The sequence below is a fragment of the Cannabis sativa genome, chromosome X, assembly GCF_029168945.1.
Source record: "Cannabis sativa cultivar Pink pepper isolate KNU-18-1 chromosome X, ASM2916894v1, whole genome shotgun sequence".
NCBI lineage: Eukaryota > Viridiplantae > Streptophyta > Magnoliopsida > Rosales > Cannabaceae > Cannabis > Cannabis sativa.
Window position 1 is genome coordinate 33979014 of NC_083610.1, and position 25990 is coordinate 34005003.

The following is a 25990-nucleotide window of genomic DNA, read 5'->3' on the forward strand; positions in this document are numbered from 1 at the left end:
CCACTTGATGTGTGTGGGCACTCACTCATTCACTCAAGGATTTCGAAATTTAGAGAAGAAAAGAGAAGGGAATAGGTTCGGCCTATAGAGAAAAGATAGAGGCTCAGTTTTCATCTGATAGAAGTTCACGTGTGAATGAGAGCCATCACTATCTATTTATAGGTAACCACCTAGGTTTAAATTAGAATTATTTGGCATTAAAATAATGAAAAAATAAATGATAAAAGCCTATAAGTGTGGCCGGCCATGGGCTTGGATAATGGGCCTCACTTATGCAATTTTGCTGTTTTATCATTTCTGCATCTCTTATTCTCAAAAATGCCAATTTTCAAATTCAACCATTTAAATGCCAATTCTAATTATTTAATAACTAAAAATTAATTATTAAATAATATTGTCATTTAATATATTCATTAATTAGACATATAAAGTCTCTTAATTAATAAATAAACCTAGAATTTCTTTCTTTACAATTTCGACCTTGCTTAGTGAAAATTCCCAAAGTAGACATAGTGTAACTTTAGAATTATAATTGATTAATCAAAATCAGTTAACTGAGTCTTACAAGGAGTATGGTCTCAACTAGTATGGGGACCATGGGTCTATATATCCGAGCTTCCAATAAGTAGATCAAGAATTTATATCTTAAATTCACTGACTTATTAATTCTTCGTTGAATCCACACATAGAACTTAGAATTGCACTCTCAGTATATAGAACGCTCTATATGTTCCACGATATAGACACGTCATTAGTTATCCATTATTATAACCCTAATGTGATCAATGATCCTCTATATAGATGATTTACACTGTAAAGGGATTAAATTACCGTAACAGCCTACAATGTATTTTATCCTTAAAACACTTAACCCTGTATAAATGATATTTCAGCTAAGTGAAATGAGATCTCCACCATTTATTTTCGTTTGGTTAAGCTCGAAGGAAATCATCCTTTACTTTCTATTCGCCAGATAGAAGCTATAGATTCTATATTTATGTTAGCGCTCCCACTCAATTGCACTACCTGTTGGGTTTTATGCCCTAAATAAAACTCATTTCAATATAATCAGATTTACTTTTTAATATAGATCAGAATTAACATTTAATGTTGCATGGTTCACATGATTTATTTCATGATTATATGTACATATTGTATAAATTCATCTGAAACCCTTTTCACATACTTGATCCTGTTTATTGTGCTGTCAACACATTGGAAAGTAAACATGACTATGTGAATAAAGTTTCCTAGATTTATCAGAGACAGGGTTTTACTGATATGATAATCTATAACATAGTTTACTTGCATTTGGAGAAATGCTATGTTCTTTCCAGAGCATTGGTTAAAGTAAAGCTCAGGTTGGATGCATGGAGTATGCATCGGAAGGGACCGATATTGAACTTTGACTTAGATTTATTAAACTTACCGTAATATCCATTCAAGTCAATATCGCCTAGTTGATCCTAGATCAAATGATCTTAATCCTGTTATGATTAGGCTCGATCTCGAGAGGCTATTCGTGTTCTTTGATTTGTTAGTTAAGCCTACTTTTGGGTCAGGGTGATACTTACATTTTGGGAACACGGTAGTGCAATTGAGTGGGAGCGCTAACATAAACATGGAATCTATAGCTTTTATCTGGCGAATAGTAAGTAAAGGATGATCTCCTTCGAGCTTGACCAAACGAAAATAAATGGTGGAGTACTCATTTCACATAAGCTGAAATATCATTTATACGGGGTCAAGTGTTTTAAGGATAAAATACATAGTAGGGTGTAACGGTAATCTAATCCCTTTACAGTGTAGATCATTCATATAGAGGATCATTGATCAAATTAGGATTATAACAATGGATAACTAATGGTGTGTCTATATGGTGGAACATATAGAGCATTCTATATACTGAGAGTGCAATTCTAAGTTCTATGCGTGGATTCAACGAAGAATTAATAAGTCAGTGAATTTAAGATATAAATTCTTGATCTGCTTATTGGAAGCTCGGTTATATAGACCCATGGTCCCCCTACTGGTTGAGATAATATTGCTTGTAAGACTCATATAATTTGTTTTGATTAATCAATTATAATTCTCAATTTAGACTATGTCTATTTGTGAATTTTTCACTAAGTAAGGGCGAAATTGTAAAGAAAGAGTTTTAGGGGCATATTTGTTAATTATGATACTTTGTATGGTTCAATTAATAAATATGATAAATGACAATATTATTTAATAATTATTTATAGTTATTAAATAGTTAGAATTGACATTTAAATAGTTGAATTAGAAAATTGGCGTTTTTGAGAAAATCATGCAGAAAAGATAAAACTACGAAATTGCAAAAAGTGAGGCCCAAATCCACATTACTAGGGCCGGCCACTTTTAGAGGAATTATCCTCTGATATTTTCATTATTTTAATGCCAAATAATTCAAACCTAGATAGTTAAGGCTATAAATAGATAGTTAAGGCTTCAGGAAAATTACACTTTTCATTCAGAAAAACTTGAGCCTCTCTCTCTATTCTTGGCCGACCACTCTCTCTCTCTCTTCTTCCTTAAGATTTCGAAATACTTAGTGATTAGAGTAGTGCCCACACACAGCAAGTGATACCTCAATCATAGTGAGGAAGATCATGAAGAAAGACTTTCAGCAAGAAGGAGTTTCAGCACTAAAGAATCAGAGAAAGAGATTCAGGTTCAAATCTTGATAATACTCTGCGACAGAAAGGATACAAGGGTTAGATATTTGAACAGAAGGAGTCATATTATTCTGCTGCACCCAATGTAAGGTTTACTAAACTTTATATGTGTTTATTTCATCGTTTTAGAAAGTTCATATTTAGTGTGTTAATCAACATACTTGTGAGTAGATCTAAGATCCTGGTAAAATAATTTCCATCAACTGGCCTCAGAGCCATGGTAATTGATTTGCTTGCAAGAAATTTGGACTTTAAAACGATTGTTTGATGTTTTGGATGGTATCATGTTGTCTTGAGTGTTATATGATGATTGATTGATGTTTGTGAATTTTTCGTAAAAAATAATTGAATATCTGTTTCTGGAATTATTTTTATTGGATAGTATGGAAAAAATTAAGCAATTTACTTTTTTACAGAACTCAATTTCGATTTAATTTGAATTAGTTATGATTTTTTGAAGTTTCAAAAAAATCAGGAATCGTGCAACAGGGTTCCACGCGCGGAAATCATGTTGGAACCCTCCCTGCACCGAAAAACCTCGACTGTGCACTCCCTTGCACGCGCGGACGTGTATGCACAGCATACCGTCCGTACAGCTCGCAATTTTTTTGTTTTTCTTCGATTTTTCATGCTATTTCATGGATTTAACTTCCGATTTTTTGTGTAGTTCTGTATTTAAACATTTACTATTCCTAATTCAATTCTAAATATCATAATTAAATTAATTAATTATTTTTAATTTAATTCGTGATATTGGTGTAATTTGAATTTAAAAATATAGTAAATATCTATCTTTTTGCTTAATTATCTATCTTATTAAATTTGATTATATCCTATCTTATTTAAGGTCAGATATTAAATTTTTTAAATTAAATATTTTTTAAAATAATTTGACCTTATTTAAATTTAAAATAAGATAACTATAATTATGTAATTTTAAATAGATGTAAGATATTTTGCTAACTTCTAAATTTTGTTATTTTATTTATTTATTTAAATTTATAAACTAACATTAAATTTTAAAAATAGTTAGCAAATTTTGAAATGATATTTAGGTTGGTTGAAACCTAATTTTTTAAAATTGTAGGTTTAATTTTAAATATAATTTTATTAATTTCGAAAATAAATTTTTTTTATTTAATTAATTTTTCGAAATTATTTATTTAAAATTAAATAAATTCTACATCCAACTATCCAGCTAACCTTGTTGCAGGAGTATGTGTTTTTAGCTTGTTTGTAATTTTTTAAAACTTATTATTGCTTGATTGCAAATAGCCATGGTTAACTTGTTGACAAATCCAATGATCTGATTTTAACTCATGGCTCCCTTGGTCAAGTAAATAATTTGTAACAGGTATATTTACAATCTTCTTTTATCTGTGTATGACCTAGCAACATGATAGGATCCATCCAAATTGTGTGCCTGTGTGAGCCTATGTGTTTAATTTTATTATAGATGCATATAGGTTGTTGTTGCTAAATAAAATATCATAGTTCTTGATAGATTTTATTTAGGCCCATTTAGTTTTGGGCCTATTCAATTAATAACAGTTGTTCATTTTAAGGTTAAATTCCTCTCTTTTGGGCTTTGTGTGAGAGTAGGGAGCCATAGAAGTGGGTACGACATACTGAACCCAGCACCCCCTCACATGAATCACCCCAATTGTGAAGGTCCATTTGCCTGATTTGAATAAATGTACTAGGTTAATTAAATTAGTTTAACCTAATAAAATTGATTAGCAACATAATTAATTTCATTTATTATTTAAGAAAACCATAGTTTAAAGAATTTTATATTCTAAGCTAAACTATATGTATTTTCTTGTATATAATTAAATATAGAATTATAACCATCTAGATTCTTTCTGAAGCTTAATTTAAATTTTTCATTAAATATTCCTATTTAAGTTGATATTTAGTTATCTCTAACTAATCAACTTAAATCTGAATATATTTTGGATTTAAAATTCAAAATTAAGTTGAGGAATTTTAGGAATTGGTTATTAAGATTCTTTAGATATTTTTTAAGTTGATATTTTTTCAAATATTAACTTAAAATGGAATATTTTCAAATTAAGTAGTTACAACTTAATTTTAATTTAATTAAATCTAATTTGAAAGATATTTAAGTTGATTTTTTTTAGATTTTTCTAATACAACTTAAATTAGATATTTTTTCAAATTTTGTGGAAAAGATACTTAGTCAAATAAGATATTTTCTAGATAGTTATTTCTAGACTACTTATTATTTCTAATATTAAATAGGAAAATATTATACATTGTGAAATTAATTATTTAAATAATTAATTTTAATACAATTTATTTAAAGTATATTTTTTCTTAGTATTAAACTAGAGATTAATAATTAAGCCTTCTCTATACTTAATTATTTATTTCTTGAATTTAATACATTTAATTAAATTGAAAACTAAATATCTAAGTTGATTTTAATCATGATACTTAAATATTTCTTTTTCATGACACTTAATTAAATAGAAAATTATTTTTAGTTGAAATTTATTTTTTCAACTAAATTTAAATAATTTTCAAAATATATTTTTTCTTTATTTTAATAATCAATTTTCGAAATTGCATTTCATAATGCAAGATGATTTTGAATTTATCTTGAAAAATAGATTAAGTTGTAAATTAATTAATTATTTTAATTAATTCTTGGACCAACTTAAATCAATGATTTTTTCATTTATTGATTAATTTAAAATAAATGAATTAAAATATATTATTAGAAATTGAATTAATTAGTTAAAGGAAAATCTAGATAAGTGATATTTTTGCTTGAAGTATTTTTCTAAGAAATTATTATTTAAGTATTTCGAAAATATAAAGTTTTTATACTTTCTTTTTCAAAATACAATAAATATATTCTCATGAAAATTTATTTTGAGTTGCAAATTAATTTAAATTAATACAACTTAAATAATTTTCTTAATATTTATATATCAAAATTACTACTAAGATGAAAATAATTCAACTTATTTTAATCACCATCTAAGTATAATTTTTTAAATATTAAATTAAATTTTAATTTAGAATTTTAATTTAGAATTTTAATTCTAAATTCGATATTTAATGAATATATTTTAAATAATAATGAAAATACTTTTTAAATAATGGGCTTTATTATTAAGATATTCGATCTCCATTGTTGGTTTTACATCGCGTTTGTTTTAGTGAGTAATCCTCCCTAATGGAGGAACGTTCATTAGCAATTTCGCAGCGTTTAATCTCGAAAGATAAGTAGTTTGTAAGTGTTTTATATGGTATGGATCACCCTAATGGTGGCGACCATATTTGACTTGCAAATTATGAAACAATGGTGGAAGCTCATAAGATAAAATTGCCTTGACTCTCGCCTAAACGGGACAACGCTGAATTCCAATCTTGATCGAATAAAAGTTTGCTAGAATGTTTAATATTTTAGATGAGCTGACAACTCTATTCAATTGATGGTAGCTTTGACTCTCGCCTAAACGGGACACTAATATCAGTTTGTTGAAAACCTTGGAAATTATTTAGGATTGTATGTTTTAGTATTTTCACTTCTCATTCCTACTTGCTATATGTTTAACAATTTCTGAATTTATTCTCATTCCTACTTGTGTATGAATTTATATTGAACCATATTATTTTCTGTTATTATGTTGTAGTTTAATTTCGAATCTTCATTGTTGGTCTAACTTGGTTTGTTTATCTAATGAGATAAATCCCTAGTGGATTTTCACCATTAGACATACATAATAGTGTTAGATCTCGAAAGATAAATATTGTATATGCAACATCTAGCTGTTCATCAATTGATGACACCTTAGACTAGTATTTTTACAATATGAAACAAGAAGATTGTATAAATAAGATTACTTTGACTCTCGCTAATCGAAACATCGTTGGATTCTTATTTATAAATAAAATTATCCTAATTCCTCTTAGCTTATTCATTTCGAATTAGCTCAATAACATATCATTGGATGAATGGTCTATATATCATTTAATGTCATTCTATTTTCTTTTAAGAAATTAAAGACACTTTTGGTTATATTCCCAAAATTCTATCCCAAAATGATATAAATCCTCAATCTTAGAAATCTCCTACTTATATGGCAAATCAGACTTAGAGTTAAATTAGTAGTGGTTGTCCAAGATAGAATTACTCATTATATTTGGTATAAATTTAAGTCTTTGACTTTAATTTTAGATTCCAAACCGAAATTTTCTTAAATTTCTAATTCCAGAATACAATACAGTTTCACTTTCACAAGTGTTTAATATCCATCTTCTATTAATGGATTCAAAAACTGTATATTAAAGTATGGAATATGAGTTTAGTATTCTGTGACCAGGATCCACTTGCACTGTTCTAAACTCTTTGATGTAACGATACCGAAGTCATCAAAAGACACAATCATTTTTTTAATCTATGGCATTTGTATCTTGTTCATAGTGGTTTTGGAAAGATCAATCTCTGCAAAGAGTTAATATGCCTATATCCACTGAAAGTAAGTTCATCTCATTCGCAGATGGATGTACATTCAGGGGTGGATATGAGTTTTTCGTTGTATTCTTAAAACGATCACTCTAGATTATACCTTATGCAAAGAAATTTGAAATGTTTGAAAAATTTCATTAATTTCTAGCAATGGTAGAACACCATTAAGGTAAGTGGTTAAAGATCTTGCGAACTGATAGGGGTGGAGAAATAGTTAGTAGATATGTAGTTCAAAGATCATTAAATTGATTTTTGAATTATATCCAAACTTACTTCCCCAGAAATTTCAATTTGCATATTGATGATTAGTTACTAGTCGTTGCCTAAGTCTTTCTATGGTAATACAATTTCAGAATGATGTAATGGTTGTATACTTAATGTAAATCATTACTAGATTCATGGATGACCTAATCAAAATCTTAAGAAAAGCTAGAACTGTTAACCATGGTTTGCATGTTTGTTAGCTATTCTAAGTGATTAGGGGTGGACCATCCCATAGTCAATAGATAAGAAAGTGTTTGTTTAAACAAATACTACTTTTCTAAGAAAATGACTAAGTTTGAAAATAAAGTAGCAAATAAAGGAGATATTTATTTCTTGATTCCAAAAGTGTTCTATCATCTTATTTGACATATGATGATCCTGTTGGGTTTTATGCCCTAAATAAAACTCTTTACAATCTGATTAGTTATCAATATAAGAAATTTGAAGTGATTGATGTTTGCATGAATTTTACATGCTAATGGTTTAATATGTTTATTACTATCATACACAAAATGCGTTAAATCCAGATCATATGTTTATTCACAATTACAGTATCGTCAACACAGTGGAATGTGATTGTGATCATATGAATCAAAAGACTTGGTCCCTGTTTCATCAGTGTTATTGGATTTACACTAATGTGATAATCAGCGATGATGTATACTTACACTTGGAGTAAGTGTTATGTTCTTTCCAGGACATTAGTAAAGTATACTAGTTTCGAATGTATGGAGTATACATTGGACTGGACCGATATTGCAACTAAGTTAAGATATTACAAACTTACCGTTATATATATCTTTCAAAGTCAGTATCAGTAGTTGATCTTAAGATTAAAAGAATCTAAATCCTGATATGCTTAGGCTCAACTCAGGAGTGTTATTCATGTTCTTTGATTTATTAGTTACGCCTACTTTTAGGTCAGGGTGATACGTATATTTTGGGAACATGATAGTATGATTGAGTGGGAGTGCTGAACATAAATATGGAATCTATAGCTTCTACTAGTGTATAGAAGTCAAGTGATGATTCCCTTCGAGCTTAGGAAATAGAAGTAAATGGATGAGCTCTTGTTTAACTGACTAATTATTGGATCACTAAACACCATTTACAGGTAGCTAAGTGTTTTAAGTGGCAAAATACATTGAGGGGTGAGAACGGTAAAGAAATCCCATCTCGATGTAGATCATCTATATAGAGGATCTTTAAATCACAATAAGATTATAACAATGGTTAAATGAGATAGCATATTGATATCGTGAAACATATAATATGATCTATATAAGTCTGAGAGTGCAATTCTAAGTTCTAAGAGTGGATTCAACGAAGAATTAATAAGTAGGAATTTACTTGGTAAATTTGGTTCACTTATTGGAAGCTCAGCATATAGATCCATGGTCCCCATTCTAGTTGAGAACATTCTGCTTGTAAGACTCATTAATTGATTCGTGATTGATCAATTATAATTCTAAAGTTAGACTATGTCTAATTTTATGAATTTTCACTAAGCATGGGTGAAATTGTAAAGAAAAGAGATTCTAGGTTTATTTATTTATTAATGGACTTTATATAATTAAATTAAATGACAATATTATTTAATAATCTATTTTAGTTATTAAATAGTTAGTTTTGGCATTTAAAAGGTTAGAATTGGAAAATTGGCGTTTTTGAGAAAATAGAAATAAAATTTGTTAAAACTGCAAAATCAAGTGGGGCCCATTAACTACATCATGGCCGGCCACTTATTGTGGGATTTCAAATTAATATTTTCATTATTTTAATGCCAAATAATTCCTAGCCTAAACCTAGTAGTTGCCTATAAATAGAAAGGGATGGCTCAGTCAAATCACAAGTTTTTCAATAACCTTTTCTGACAGAAATTTCTCTCTTCAGAAAAACTGAGCCTTCCCTAGTTTCTATACCTGGCCGAAATCCCTCTTCTCTTTTCTTCTTCATAAATTTTGAACCCTAGTGAAAGAGTGAGTGACCACACACAACAAGCAGTAACTCAATCATAGATTGGAAGACTGTGAAGGATCAAACTTGAAGAAGAAGGACATTCGGGCTTAGATCTTGATAACACTTTATTTTATTTAAATTTTAAATTAAGTTGAGGAATCCTAGGCATTAGTTATTAAAGATTCTTAAGATATTTTTTAAGTTAATATCTTTTCGAATATTAACTTAAAATGGAATATTTTAGATATTTTTTAGGTTAATATCTTTTCGAATATTAACTTAAAAAGATATCTTCAAATTAAGTAGTTATAACTTAATTTTTGATATTTAATTAAATCTAAATTTGAAATTATTTAAGTTTTAGATTTTTTCTATATAACTTAAATTAGATATTTTTCAAATTTTTGTTGAAAAGATACTTAGTCAAATAAGATATTTTCTAGATAGTTATTTCTAGACTACTTATTATTTCTAATATTTAAATAGGAAAATATTATAAATTGTGAGATTAATTATTTAAATAATTAATTTTGGTACAATTTTATATTTTTCCTAGTATTAAACTATAAATTAATAATTAAGCATTCTCTACACTTAATTATTTATTTCTTGAATTTAATACATTTAATTAACTTGAAAATTTAAATATCTAAGTTGATTTTCATCATGATACTTAAATATTTATTTTTCATGACACTTAATTAGATAGAAAATTATTTTTAAGTTGAAATTTAATTTTTCGACTTAAATTTAAATAATTTTCAAAAATATATATTTTTCTTTATTTTATTAATCAATTTCGAAATTTGCATTTTAATCATGCAATATTTTCGAATTTTTTATTTTAAAAAATAGATTGAGTTGTAAATTAATTATTTATTTTAATTAATTCTTGGGCCAACTTAAATCAATGATTTTTTCATCTATTGATTAATTTAAAATAAATAAATTTAAAATATATTTATATTATTAGAAATTGAATTAACTAGTCAAAAGAAAATCTAGATAGGTGATATTTTTGCTTAATGTATTTCTTTTCTATTTTTATTATTTTTCGAAAATTGTATAATTATACTTAATTTTTCGAATACAATAAATATATTCTCAAGGAAATTTTTAAGTTGCAAATTAATCTAATTTAATTCAAATTAAATTAATTTCCTTAATATTTATATTTAATATTATTACTAAGATGGAAAAAATTAATTTTATTTCAATCACCATCTACGTATAATTTTATAAATATTATATTAAATTCTTATTTTTGAATTTTAATTCTAAATTTCGAATTTAATGAGAGTATATTTATTAGAATAATAAAGAAAATACATTTTAAAGAATGAGCTTTATTATTATTAAGATATTCGATCTCCATTGTGGGTTTCACATCGCGTTTGTTTTAGTGAGTAATCCTCCATAATGGAGGAACGTTCATTAGAAATTTCACACCGTTTAATCTCAAAAGATAAGTAGTTTGTAAGTGTTTTATATGGTATGGATCACCCTAATGGTGGCGACCATATTTGACTTGCAAATTGCGAAATAATGGTAGAAGCTCATAAGATAGAATAGCCTTGACTCTCGCCTAAACGGGACAACGCTGGATTCCAATCTTGATCGAATAAAAGGTTGCTAGAATGTTTAACAATTTAGATGAGCTGAGAACTCTATTCAATGGATGGTAGCTTTGACTCTCGCGTAAACGGGACACTGATATCAGTTTGTTGAAAAACCTTGGAAATTATTTAGGATTGAATTTTTTAAGTATTTTCTCATATCATTCCTACTTGCTATGTGCTTATAATTTCTGAATTGATTTTGTGTTAAACCATTATTAATTTCTATTTGTTGATTTCTATTATTTTGTAGTATCCTGTATTATCAAAATGAATCCCATGTTATCAGAAAGTGCCTTGTTTGTTTTAACTGAGCCGTCACCTGAAGTGCCTGGGGACAATACTTCCAAAGCTGTGAAAGAAAAGTATGAGCGTTGGCAGAAAGCAAATGACAAAGCTCTATACTTTATGCTTTCTAGCATGGTTGACACCCTCAAAACTCGGTTTTCTAAAGCAGAAGGAAATTTCTTGAAGTTATGACGAAGTTAAATGAGCTATTCGGTAAGGCATCACTTCAGTCACGCTTTGACGCGACTAAGAAGTACATTATTGCACGGATGGAACCTCATCAAAACGTGCGTGACCATGTTCTCCTAATGTCAAGTTATTTCTAAGAAGCCCAGGATCATGGTGCTGAAATGGACAGTGCTACTCAAGTAAGTCTTATCTTGAATAGCCTGACTCCAGCATTTCTACCATACACATCAAATTATGTCATGAATAAGAAGGAAATTGACTTTCATGAATTAGTCAATGACCTTCAAACTTATAAAAATTTGATTGGAGGACCCAAGAAGAAAGGGAGTAAACCTCACAATCCTGGGAATGGTAATGGGACGATGAAACCTGAAGCAAATGTTGCCTCTGCTTCGAAACCCAAATCGAAGAAGAAGTGGAAGAACACCAAGAAGCGAACAAAAGCCATGAAAAATAAAAAGGCTGCTCCTTCTGGTGATGCTACACTTAAAGGAAAGTGTTTCTACTGCAATGAAAAAGGTCATTGGAAACCCCAGTGTCCTAAACTTCTTGCAAAGAAACAAGGTATTTCTATTTATAAACTTTATGAGTTTTAGTGAATTATTATCCAATTGGATTTATGATTCTGGACTAACTTTGTTTATTTGTTTTCTTCTTCCTATAGGCCAAGCTACTTGAACTCAGATGAGTTGGATCGAAAAGCTGGACCAAGGGTGAAATCGTCCAGATGAAGATGAAGCTCTTCAATTTATTTTTGAATTAATTGTTCTAGTTTAAAGACAATTTGGATTTCAAATTTTAGTTAGGGATATTTATCCCTGTTTTTCTCATATTGTTGCAATACATTTTTTATTATTAATAAAGTTTATTTTCGAAATTATACATTGCAATGTATGAGATTGAGCTTCATTTATTTTATCTTCATCAACAATTACCACATTATATTTATATGTTTGTATGTGTGAGTGTTTTTATTATTGATGCAAATTCTATTATATTTACAATATGTTTGTATGTGTGAGTGTTTTTATTATTGATGCAAATTCTATTATATTTACAACTCTTCATAGAGTTATATTAAATAAACACTAGAAACTATTTCTATGTTTATTAATAATTGTTAATTCTAATCCAATTATTAAGAATTTGTTTAATAAAAGGATCTTTTGATCTGATAGGGGTGGAGAAAAGTTAAGAAAACTATGCAGTTCAACGATCTTTTATATCTAATGAACTCTGTGTTGGAATTTATTTTACCAGGATCTTAGATCTACTCACAAGTATGTTTATTAACACCCTAAATATGAACTTTCTAAAACGATGAAATAAACACATATAAAGTTTAGGAAACCTTACATTGGGTGCAGCGGAATATAGTGACTCCTTCCGTTCAGATATCTAGCCCTTGATTCCTTTCTGTAGCAGAGCATTATCAATATCTGAACCTGGATCTCTTTCTCTGAATCTTTGATGTTGAAACCTCCTTCTTGCTGAATGTCTTTCTTCACGATCTTCCTCACTATGATTGAGGTATCACTTGCTGTGTGTGGGCACTACTCATACACTAAGAATTTCGAAATTCAAGAGGGAAGAGAAAGAAGAAGTGGCAGCTAAAGATAGGGAGAGAGAAAGGCTCAGTTTTTTTCTCTGAAGGAAAAATAGAAAATTTAAGTGTAATTTTCCTGAAGCCTTCACTATCTATTTATAGCATTCCACTAGGGTTAGGTTTGAATTATTTGGCATTAAAATAATGAAAATATCAGTTTAAATTGCCTACAAAAGTGGCTGGCCATGCTTACTAGATTTGGGCCTCACTTTTTGTAATTTTGCAGTTTTACCTTTTCTGCATCTGATTTTCTCAAAAACGCCAATTTTCTAATTTAACCATTTAAATGCCAATTCTAACTATTTAATAACTATAAATAATTATTAAATAATATTGTCATTTATCATATTTATTAATTGAACCATACAAAGTATCATAATTAACAAATATGCCCCTAAAACTCTTTCTTTACAATTTCGCCCTTACTTAGTGAAAAATTCACAAATAGACATAGTCTAATTTGAGAATTATAATTGATTAATCAAAACCAATTATATGAGTCTTACAAGCAATATTATCTCAACTAGTGCGGAGACCATGGGTCTATATAACCGAGCTTCCAATAAGTAGATCAAGAATTTAGCACTAAAATTCACTAACTTATTAATTCTTCGTTGAATCCACGCATAGAACTTAGAATTGCACTCTCAGTATATAGAATGCTCTATATGTTCCACCATATAGACACATCATTAGTTATCCATTGTTATAATCCTAATTTGATCAATGATCCTCTATATGAATGATCTACACTGTAAAGGGATTAGATTACCGTTACACCCTACAATGTATTTTATCCTTAAAACACTTGACCCCGTATAAATGATATTTCAGCTTATGTGAAATGAGTACTCCACCATTTATGTTCGTTTGGTCAAGCTCGAAGGAGATCATCCTTTGCTTACTATTCGCCAGATAGAAGCTATAGATTCCATGTTTATGCTAGCGCTCCCACTCAATTGCACTACCGTGTTCCCAAAATGTACGTATCACCCTGACTTAAAAGTAGGCTTAACTAACAAATCAAAGAACACGAATAGCCTCTCGAGATTGAGCCTAATCATAACAGGATTAAGAACATTTGATCTAGGATCAACTTGGCGATATTGACTTGAATAGATATTACGGTAAGTTTAGTAAATCTAAGTCAAAGTTCAATATCGGTCCCTTCCGATGCATACTCCATGCATCCAACCTGAGCTTTACTTTAACCAATGCTCTGGAAAGAACATAGCATTTCCCCAAATTCAAGTAAACTCTGTTGTAGATTATCATATCAGTAAAACCCTATGTCTGATAAATCTAGGAAACTTTATTCACATAGTCATGTTTACTTTCCAATGTGTTGACGACACAATAAACAAGATCAAGTATGTGAAAAGGGTTTCAGATGAATTTATACATTATGTACATATAATCATGAAATAAATCATGTGAACCATGCAACATTAAATGTTATTTCTCACCTATATTAATAAGTAAATCTGATTATATTGAAATGAGGTTTATTTAGGGCATAAAACCCAACAAACTTCCACTTGCACTAATATAAAACAAAAAGTGCGTTTCAAATAATCTCAACACCTTGATATACAAATCAAGTGTAGTAGTAGTAAACTCCTCGTAATAGGATCTGAAAGGTTGAATTAAACACAACCTTTTCTCCACCATTACTCTTCCTTTAATCACAAAATCATTGATAATGTGAAATTCCTCTCTATATGTCTACTCTCTTGGGATACTGGATTCTATATCTTTGGCAACTACTTTTGGTTAATCAGGAAATTAACACTAGTAGTTTTAGGCAATTCGGAATGATGCCAAAAATGTATAGAACTTTCCTTAGACTGAATAAGTACCTTTCCTGCAACCTTAACATTCAGCCCCTCTCTGGTAGACCTAGAGACTTCAGATAGGTTTTTACACTTCTCCAAAATCACTATTCCACCCCCAGAGTAACCACCATCTTATCAGAAAGATTTACTAGCACAAAGGCAAATTTCGAAATCTTATATGGTGTAGTCTAAGAGTTTTAAACATACCCTTATAGACTAACATATAGTTCATCTTCTTAATCTTAGGATTTACTTGATTGTGTTCCAATGTTCTTCTCCTGGATTAATCTGATACCTACTCATTACTCCCACTCAACAGCAAGTGTCTGGTCTAAGGCATACAAAAGCATATCTAAGACCTCTCACTCTTGATATAAGAAATTCTTTCATGGCTTTATCTTTTCTGGAATAGTTGAGACTTTTCCTTAGATAAATAAAATCTATGTCTAAGAAGTTGTGAAGCTTCTATAGATTGCCATTAGAAAGAAAATGCTTCAGCATCTTACTAAAGTAAGTTGCTTGCATTAGAGTAAGTAATTACCAGGTATACCACAAGCCATAGGTTTAGATAAACTCAAACCTATAATACTAGGAACATGAAGTTTGTTAAGTCCATTGAATAGACTTATAAACGAAAATTTCTTTTTATGTCCTTGTAATAGAAAACTTTAGGTTATTCCACGTGAATGGCTTAAACCATAGTTCTATTGGCTTTTCTTCTTAGTTTCTTCTCTTGACAATCCATTACTTGTTTAAACTCATAATGGACCAGCACTACTAATACAAACTCTAATTCAGATTTGCCCATAAAGTAGGAGATTTCTAAGATTGAGGATTTATATCAATTGGGAATAGAATTTCGGGATTATAATCATATGCGTCATTTAATTTCTTAAAAGAAAATATAATGACATGAAATGATTTATAGACCATTCATCCAATGATATGTTATTGAGCTAATTCGAAATGAATAAGCTAAGAGGAATTAGGATAATTTCGTTGAAAATAAGAATCCAACGATGCTTCGATTAGCGAAAGTCAAAGTAATCTTATTTATACAATCTTCTTGTTTCATATCGTAAAAATACTAGTCTAAGGTGTCATCAATTGATGAACAACTAGATGTCGCATATACAATATTTATCTTTCGAGATCTAACACTATTATGTATGTCTAATGGTGAAAATCCACTAGGGATTTATCTCATTAGATAAACAAACATGTTGGACCAACAATGAAGATTCGAAATTAAACTACAACTTAATAACAGAAAATAACATGGTTCAATATAAACAATTCAGAAATTATAAACATATAGTAAGTAGGAATGACAAGTGAAAATACTAAAACTTACAATCCTAAATAATTTCCAAGGTTTTCAACAAACTGATACAGTGTCCCGTTTAGGCGAGAGTCAAAGCAGCATCCATTGAATAGAGTTGTCAGCTCATCTAAAATGATAACCATTCTAGCAACCTTTTATTCGATCAAGATTGGAATTCAGGTTGTCCCGTTTAGGCAAGAGTCAAGGCAATTCTATCTTATGAGCTTCCACCATTGTTTCGCAATTTGCAAGTCAAGTATGGTCGCCACCATTAGGGTGATCCATACCATACAAAACACTTACAAACTACTTATCATGCGAGGTTAAACGGTGCGAAATTGCTAATGAACGTTCCTCCATTAGGGAAGATTAGTCACTAAAACAAACGCGGTGTAAAACCCACAATGGAGATCGAATATCTTTTGATTAAAAGCTCATTATTTAAAAAGAGTTGTATTTTCTTTGATTCTCTTTATTTATTCTATTTATTTTAAATATATATTTATTTAATTAAAATTTCCAATTTAGAATGAAAAATTCTAAATATAAATTTTAATTTAATATTTATAAATTTTACTTAGATGGATATGAAAATAACATGAATTATTTCCATCTTAGTAATAATTTCCAATAAATATTTAGAAAAATATTCAATTTAAGTTGTTACAAAATTAATTTAAATTAATTTATAACTCAAATTTAATTTTCTATAAATATATATTACATTTCGAAAAATTAAAGTATTAAGAATACAATTTTCGAAAAAATGCATATTAAAATAAAAAATAAATCCTGGAAAAATTATTCTAATATAATGTTGGCCCAAAATTAATTAATAAAATTAATTTACAACAAAAAATATAATTTTCCTATTTAATTAAATATATAAGAAAAATTTCAAATATATAAGTATGATGATGAAAATCAACTTAAATATTAATTTTCTATTTAATTAAATACACTAGAAAAATACTTAAAGCAAAAATATCATCTATCTAGATTTTCCTTTGACTAATTAATTCATTTTCTAATAATATACTTTAATTCAATTTATTTTAATTAATCATTAAATGAAAAAATTATTGATTTAAGTTGGTCCAAAATTAAAATAAATAATTTACAACTTTAATCTATTTTTCAAATAAAATTCGAAATTCCAACATTTAAGAAATGCAATTTCGAAATTGGATTAATAAAATAAAGAAAAAATATATTTTGAAAATTATTTAAATTTAGTTGAAAAAATAAATTTCAACTAAAAATAATTTTCTATTTAATTAAGTGTCATGAAAAAGAAATATGTAAGTATCATGATGAAAATCAACTTAGATATTTAATTTTCAAATTAATTAAATGTATTAAATTCAAGAAATAAATAATTAAGTGTAGAGAAGGCTTAATTATTAATCTCTTGTTTAATACTAGGAAAAATATACTTAAAATTAATTGTACCAAAATTAATTATTTAAATAATTAATTTCACAATGTATAATATTTTCCTATTTAATATTAGAAATAATAAGTAGTCTAGAAATAACTATCTAGAAAATATCTTATTTGACTAAGTATCTTTTCCACAAAATTTGAAAAAATATCTAATTTAGGTTGTATTAGAAAAAATCTAGAACCTAAATATTTTTCAAATTTAAATTTAATTAAATATCAAAAATTAAGTTGTAACCACTTAATTTAAAAATATTCCATTTTAAGTTAATATTCGAAAAGATATTAACTTAAAAAATATCTAAAGAATCTTAATAACCAATGCCTAAAATTCCTCAACTTAATTTTGAAATTTTGAATCCCAAAGATATTCAGATTTAAGTTGGTTAGTTGTAGATAACTACATATCAACTTAAATAGGAATATTTAATGAAAAATTTAAATTAAGCTCCAGAAAGAATCTAGATGGTTATAATTCTATATTTAATTAAATACAAGAAAATACATATAGTTTAGCTTAGAATAAAAATTCTTTAAACTATATTTTTCTTAAATTAATTTTAAAATAAATGAAATTAATTATGTTGCTAATCAATTTTATTAGGTTAAACTAGTTTAATTAACCTAGTACAGTTATTCAAATCAGGCAAATGGGCCTTCACAATTGGGGTGGTTCATGTGAGGGGGTGCTGGGTTCAGTATGTCGTACCCACTACTATGGCTCCCAACTCTCACACAAGGCCCAAAAGAGAGGAATTTAACCTTAATAAGAACAACTGTTATTAATTGAATAAGCCCAATAACTAAATGGGCCTAAATAAATTCTATCAAGAACTATGATAATTTATTTTAGCAACAACAACCTATATGCATCTATAATAAAATTAAACATATAGGCTCACACAGGCACACTTTGGATGGGTCCTATCATGTTGCTAGGTCATACACAGATGAAAGAAGATTGTAAATATACCTGTTACAAATTATTATCTTAACCAAGGGAGCCATCAGATCATTAGATCTGGCAAAAAGTAACCATGGCTATTTGCAATCAAGTAATAATAGGTTTTGAAAACTTACACATAAGCTAAAACACATACTCCTGCAACAAGGTTAGCTGGATAGTTGGATGTAGGATTTATTTAATTTTAAATTAAATAATTAATTTCAAAAATAATTAATTAAATAAAAAAATAATTTTCGAAAATTTAAAAAAAAAAATATTTGAAAAATTCAAAAATTTAAAAATAATTTAAATTTAAAATTAAACCTACAATTTTGAAAAATTAGGTTTCAACCAACCTAAATATCATTTCAAAATTTGCTAACTACTTTTAAAATTTAAATGTTATTTTATAAATAAAAATTAAATAAAAAATTAAAAAAAGATAAATGAATATCTTTTCAGATTTTAAATGTAATTTAAATAAATAAAATAACAAAATTTAAAAGTTAGCAAAATATCTTATATCTATTTAAAATTACATGATTATAGTTATCTTATTTTAAATTTAAATAAGGTCAAATTATTTTAAAAAAAAATATATAATTTAAAAATTTAAAAAATTTAAAATCTGACCTTAAATTTAAAAATAAGATAAGATATAATCAAATTTAAAAATAAGATAGATAATTAAGCAAAAAGATAGATACTAACTATTTTCAAATTCAAATTCCACTAATATCTTGAATTAAATTTAAAAAATATTAAATTAATTCAAAATGATAATTAGAATTGAATTATGAATAGTAATAGTATAAATATAGAACTACACAAAAAATCGGAAGTTAATTCCATGAAAAAACATGAAAAAACGAAGAAAAACGAAAAAATTGTGAGCTGTACGGACAGTTTTCGCGATCATAGGAAAATTTCAGCACAGCTCCGATTTTTTCGAATCTTCAAAAAATCATAACTAATTCAAATTAAATTGAAATTGAGTTCTGTAAAAAAGTAACTTGCTTAATTTTTTCCATACTATCCAATAAAAATAATTCCAGAAACAGAATCGTAATTATTTTTCACGAAAATTCACAAACATCAATCAATCATCAAATAACACTCAATACAACATGATATCATCCAAAAACAAACAAAAAATCGTTTTAAAGTTCAAATTTCTTGCAAGTAAATCAATTACCATGGCTCTGATACCAGTTTTTGGAAATTATTTTACCAGGATCTTAGATCTACTCACAAGTATGTTTATTAACACCCTAAATATGAACTTTCTAAAACGATAAAATAAACACATATAAAGTTTAAGAAACGTTACATTGGGTGCAGCGAAATATAATGACTCCTTCCGTTCAGATATCTAGCCCTTGATTCCTTTCTGTAGCAGATCATTATCATTATCTGAACCTGGATCTCTTTCTCTGGATCTTTGATGCTGAAACTCCTTTTGCTGAATGTCTTTCTTCACGATCTTCCTCACTATGATTGAGGTATCACTTGCTGTGTGTGGGCACTACTCATACACTAAGAATTTTCGAAATTTAAGGAAGAAGAAAGAGAGAGTGGGTTCGGCCAAAGATAGGGAGAGAGAAGGCTCAGGATTTTCTGAATCAGAAGTCTCAAAAGAAAAGTGTAATTTTCCTGAAGCCTTCACTATCTATTTATAGCATTCCACTAGGGTTAGGTTTGAATTATTTGGCATTAAAATAATGAAATATCAGAGGGAAAAACCCTACAAAAGTGGCCGGCCCTACATAGTGGATTTGGGCCTCACTTTTTGTAATTTTGCAGTTTTATCTTTTCTGCATCTGATTTTCTCAAAAACGCCAATTTTCTAATTCAACCATTTAAATGTCAATTCTAACTATTTAATAACTATAAATAATTATTAAATAATATTGTCATTTATCATATTTATTAATTGAACCATACAAAGTATCATAATTAACAAATATGCCCCTATTAACTCTTTCTTTACAATTTCGCCCTTACTTAGTGAAAAATCCACAAATAGACATAGTCTAAATTGAGAATTATAATTGATTAATCAAAACCAATTATATGAGTCTTACAAGCAATATTATCTCAACTTGTGCGGGGACCATGGGTCTATATAACCGAGCTTCCAATAAGTAGATCAAGAATTTATTACTAAAATTCACTAACTTATTAATTCTTCGTTGAATCCACGCATAGAACTTAGAATCGCACTCTCAGTTATATAGAATGCTCTATATGTTCCACCATATAGACACATCATTAGTTATCCATTGTTATAATCCTAATGCGATCAATGATCCTCTATATGAATGATCTACACTGTAAAGGGATTAAATTACCGTTACACCCTACAATGCATTTATTCCTTAAAACACTTGACCCTGAATAAATGATATTTCAGCTTATGTGAAATGAGTACTCCACCATTTCTGTTCTTTTGGTCAAGCTCGAAGGAGATCATCCTTTGCTTACTATTCGCCAGATAGAAGCTATAAATTCCATGTTTATGATAGCGCTCCCACTCAATTGCACTACCGTGTTCCCAAAATGTACATATCACCCTGGCCTAAAAGTAGACTTAACTAACAAATCAAAGAACACGAATAGCCTCTCGAGATTTAGCCTAATCATATCAGGATTAAGATCATTTGATCTAGGATCAACTAGGCGATATTGACTTGAATAGATATTACGGTAAGTTTAATAAATCTAAGTCAAAGTTCAATATCGGTCCCTTCCGATGCATACTCCATGCATCCAACCTGAGCTTTACTTTAACCAATGCTCTGGAAAGAACATAGCACTTCTCCAAATGCAAGTAAACTCTGTTGTAGATTATCATATCAGTAAAACCCTATGTCTGATAAATCTAGGAAACTTTATTCACATAGTCATGTTTACTTTCCAATGTGTTGAAGGCACAATAAACAGGATCAAGTATGTGAAAAGGGTTTCAGATGAATTTATACATTATGTACATATAATCATGAAATAAATCATGTGAACCATGCAACATTAAATGCTATTTCTGATCTATATTAATAAGTAAATCTGATTATATTGATATGAGTTTTATTTAGGGCATAAAACCCAACACATGAAACCATCCAAATCAACACATATCATCGTTTCAATCCATATTTCATGAAAGTAAATCATTACCATGGCTCTGAGGCCAGTTGTTGGAAATATTTTACCAGGATCTAGATTTACTACCATGTATGTTTCATTAACATCCTAATATGAATTCTAAAACAATGAAATAAACACATATAAAGTTTAGGAAACCTTACATTGGGTGCAGCGGAATATAATGACTCCTTCCGTTCAGATCTCTAGCCCTTAATTCCTTTCTGTAGCAGAGGATTATCAAGATCTGAACCTGGATCTCTTTCTCTCCTTCCTTTGATGCTGATTCTCCTTCTTGTTGATTGGATTCTTCACAATCTTCCACTGTATGATTGAGATACCAATTGATGTGTGTGGACACTCACTCATTCACTCAAGGTTCGAAAATTTAGAGAAGAAAAGAGTAGAAGAGGGTGGCGGCTAAGGTATAGAATAGGCGGCTCAACTTATCTAACAGAGTTAAGTGTGAATGTGAGCCATCACTATCTATTTATAGGTAACCACCTAGGTTTAGGTTAGAATTATTTGGAATTAAAATAATGAAAAAATAAATGATAAAAGCCTACACTAGTGGCCAGCCTGGGCTTTGGATTTTGGGCTTCACTTATGCTATTTTGCTGTTTTATCATTTCTGCATCTCATTTTCTCAAAAACACCAATTTTCAAATTCAACCATTTAAATGCCAATTCTAATTATTTAATTACTAAAAATTAATTATTAAATAATATTTTGATTTAATGTATTTATTAATTAGACATATAAAGTCTCTTAATTAACAAATAAAACCTAGAATCTCTTTTCTTCACAATTTTGCCTTTGCTTAGTGAAAATTCATAAACTAGACATAGTCTAACTTTAGAATTATAATCGATTAATTAAAATCAATTAACTGAGTCTTACAAGCAGTATGGTCTCAACTAGTATGGGGACCATGGGCCTACATAACCGAGCTTCCAATAAGCTGAACCAAATTTACCAAGTAAATTCCCTAACTTATTAATTCCTTTTTGAATCCACTCTTAGAACTTGGAATTGCACTCTCAGTTATATAGAACGCTCTATATGTTCCACGATATAGATACGCTATTAATTATCCATTGTTATAATCCTAATTTGATCAATGATCCTCTAATAGATGATCTACATAATATAGGGACTAAATTACCATTACACCCTTCAATGTATTTTATCCTTAAAACACTTAGCTCCGTATAAATGATATTTCAGCGAAGTGAAATGAGATCTCAACCATTTATCTCTGTTTAGCCAAGCTCGAAGGATATCATCGTTTCACTTCTAAATTCTTATAGAAGTTATAGATTCCCAATTTATGCTAGCGCTCCCACTCAATTATACTATCATGTTCCCAAAATGTACGTATCACCCTGACCCAAAAGTAGGCTTAACTAACAAATCAAAGAACATGTACAATACTCTTGAGATCGAACCTAATCATATCAGGATTAAGATCATTTGATCTTGGATCAACAGGTGATATTGAATTGAATAGATATTACGGTAAATTTACATATCTATTCAAAGTTCAATATCAGTCCCTTCCGATGTATACTCCATACATCCGATACTTGTTAACTTTGCTAATGCTCTGGAAAGGACATACCACTTATCCGAGGTGTAAGCATACCTATCGCTGATTATCATGCCAGTCTAAATCCAGTGAACTGACAAATCAGGGAATAAACTTTCGAACATATAATCAAGATTATATTCCACTGTGCTGACAACACTATAATCATTAACAAAAAATATATGTTCTGGACTTAAATAGAATTTATACATTATATATACAATCATGAAATAAATCATGTGAACCATGCAACATTAAATGTTATTTATGATCTTTATTAGTAAATTTGATTATACTGAAATGGGTTTTATTTAGGGCACAAAACCCGACAACATATACTTGTGTGTTGGATTTATCACAACAACCAGTCACAAAATTGGCTACTGTCAAGCTTGTCTTAGCCTTAGTAGCCATTAATGGTTGGTTTTTACACCAGCTTGATGTAAACAATGCCTTTATTCATGGTGATTTACATGAGGATGTCTTTATGACTCTATCTCCTGGGTATAGTCTTAAGGGGGAGTTGCCATCTAATGTTGTTTGCAAGTTAAACAAGTGTTTATATGGCTTGAAATAAGCTTCTAGTCAATAGTTTGAAAAAAAATTCAATGCTTTAATTGAAGAGGGCTTTCATCACTCAACTACTGGTACTCTCATTTTATAAAGCATTTTTGAAATGGTTTCATCATATTGCTAGTGTATGTAGATGACGTTATCCTAGCTTCTAATGATTTGCCTCAGTTGGAAGTTTTGAAAGTGAGATTGAACAACAATTTCAAACTAAAGAACCTTGGTGACTTAAAGTATTTCCTTGGTTTGGAGATAGCAAGATCAGCCAAATGAATTTTTGTTTCACAAAGGCATTATGCTTTTCGATTGCTTGAAGATCTTAGACACCTTGGATCAAAACTAGTCACCACTCCCATATGGAGGCTAACTTAACACTCAGCCAAGACACCAAAGATGATCGATTGGCAAATCCAACAATGTATAGAAAGATAATTGGAAAGCTCCAATATCTAATCATAATAACACAGACTTGTCTTATGTAGTAAACAAATTAAGTCAATTCCTTGTAACTCCTAAGGCCATCCATATGACAACAGTAGAGAGAATTTTGCAGTATGTTAAAGGTACTCCTAGACAAGGGATTTTCCTATCATCGAAGTTTGAAATAAAGCTTGAAGCCTACACAGACTCGAATTGGGCAGCTTGTCCAAACACTAGGAGATCTACTACAGGGTATTGGAATCTTTCTTGGAGAGTCCATAGTCTCTTGGAAAAGCAAAAAATAACATGCGATGTCAAGATCTTTTGCAGAAATTGAATACCGAGCAATGGCAAATACTACTTGCAAGATTGTTTGGATGTGTTCAATCTTGAAGGAGCTGGAAGTCAATTAAAAAGGGCCAGCAATTTTTCATTATGACGCATAACATATCGCAGCCAATCCAGTCTATCATGAAAGGACTAAACATATTGAAATAGACTGTTACATTGTAAGGGGAAAAAATTCAAGAAAGAGTGATCAAAACAGTTCATGTTTCAACTAAAGAATAAGTTGCTGATTTATTGACAAAACCATTATTTCCCACTCAATTTCAAATACTCATAAACAAGATGGAGTCACAAAATATTCATTCCACATATTGAGGGGGAGTATTAAGTGTGCTATAGTTAGGTGAAGTTAGTTATAGTTTTGCTATAGTGAGATGGAGTTAGTTGTTATTCAATGAACTGCTGAGTAGCTAATTAGTTGTGTTGTAACTGATTTCTACTCTAGTGAAGCTTATACATATAAAATCTCACTCACTCTCTATTGTATTCATTCATTCAAATAAATAGAATCATTTTCCTTTACTCTTAGTTTTCATCTTTTTCTTCCTAGAAAAGTATGCAGGTGCTCCAAATCAATACATTGCAAAAAAACAGTAATACTTTAACTAACAAATCAAGAAAAAACAAAAACAGCAAAAGGTACATATAATTACACAAGAAAGAAAAAGGATTAAGAAAAAAATAGATTGAAGTACCTTTGGATCATTACAAACATACTGAATACCGTGCCCTGGATATATAGTGGAAACAGAGCCAACACTTCTCCAACCTCATCTTTTCATCAAGCTAGAATATGATAGCCAACTGAAAGGAGATGAAATAGTTAGGGATAGAGAATATGAGGAAACTCTGATAACCGAAGAATATGAGAACCCCCTTGAATACACCACACTATATCAACAACAACTTGTTTCATGGACAGCTTCGACTCTGGCGAGAGTGAAACCGATAGATAGAGAAAGAGGGTCAAGGTTGGGCTTTTTGGGGTTAATGAAACTTGTTTTTGTTGGAATTATTTTACCAGGATCTAGATTTACTAACAAGTATGTTATTAACATCCTAAATATGAACTTCTAAAACGATATGAAATAAACACATATAAAGTATCAGGAACCTTACAGGTGTTGCAGCGGAATATAATGTCTCCTTCCACTCAGATCTCTATGTTGGAAATTATTTTACGAGGATCTAGATTTACTAACAAGTATGTTTCATTAACATCCTAATATGAATTCTAAAACAATGAAAT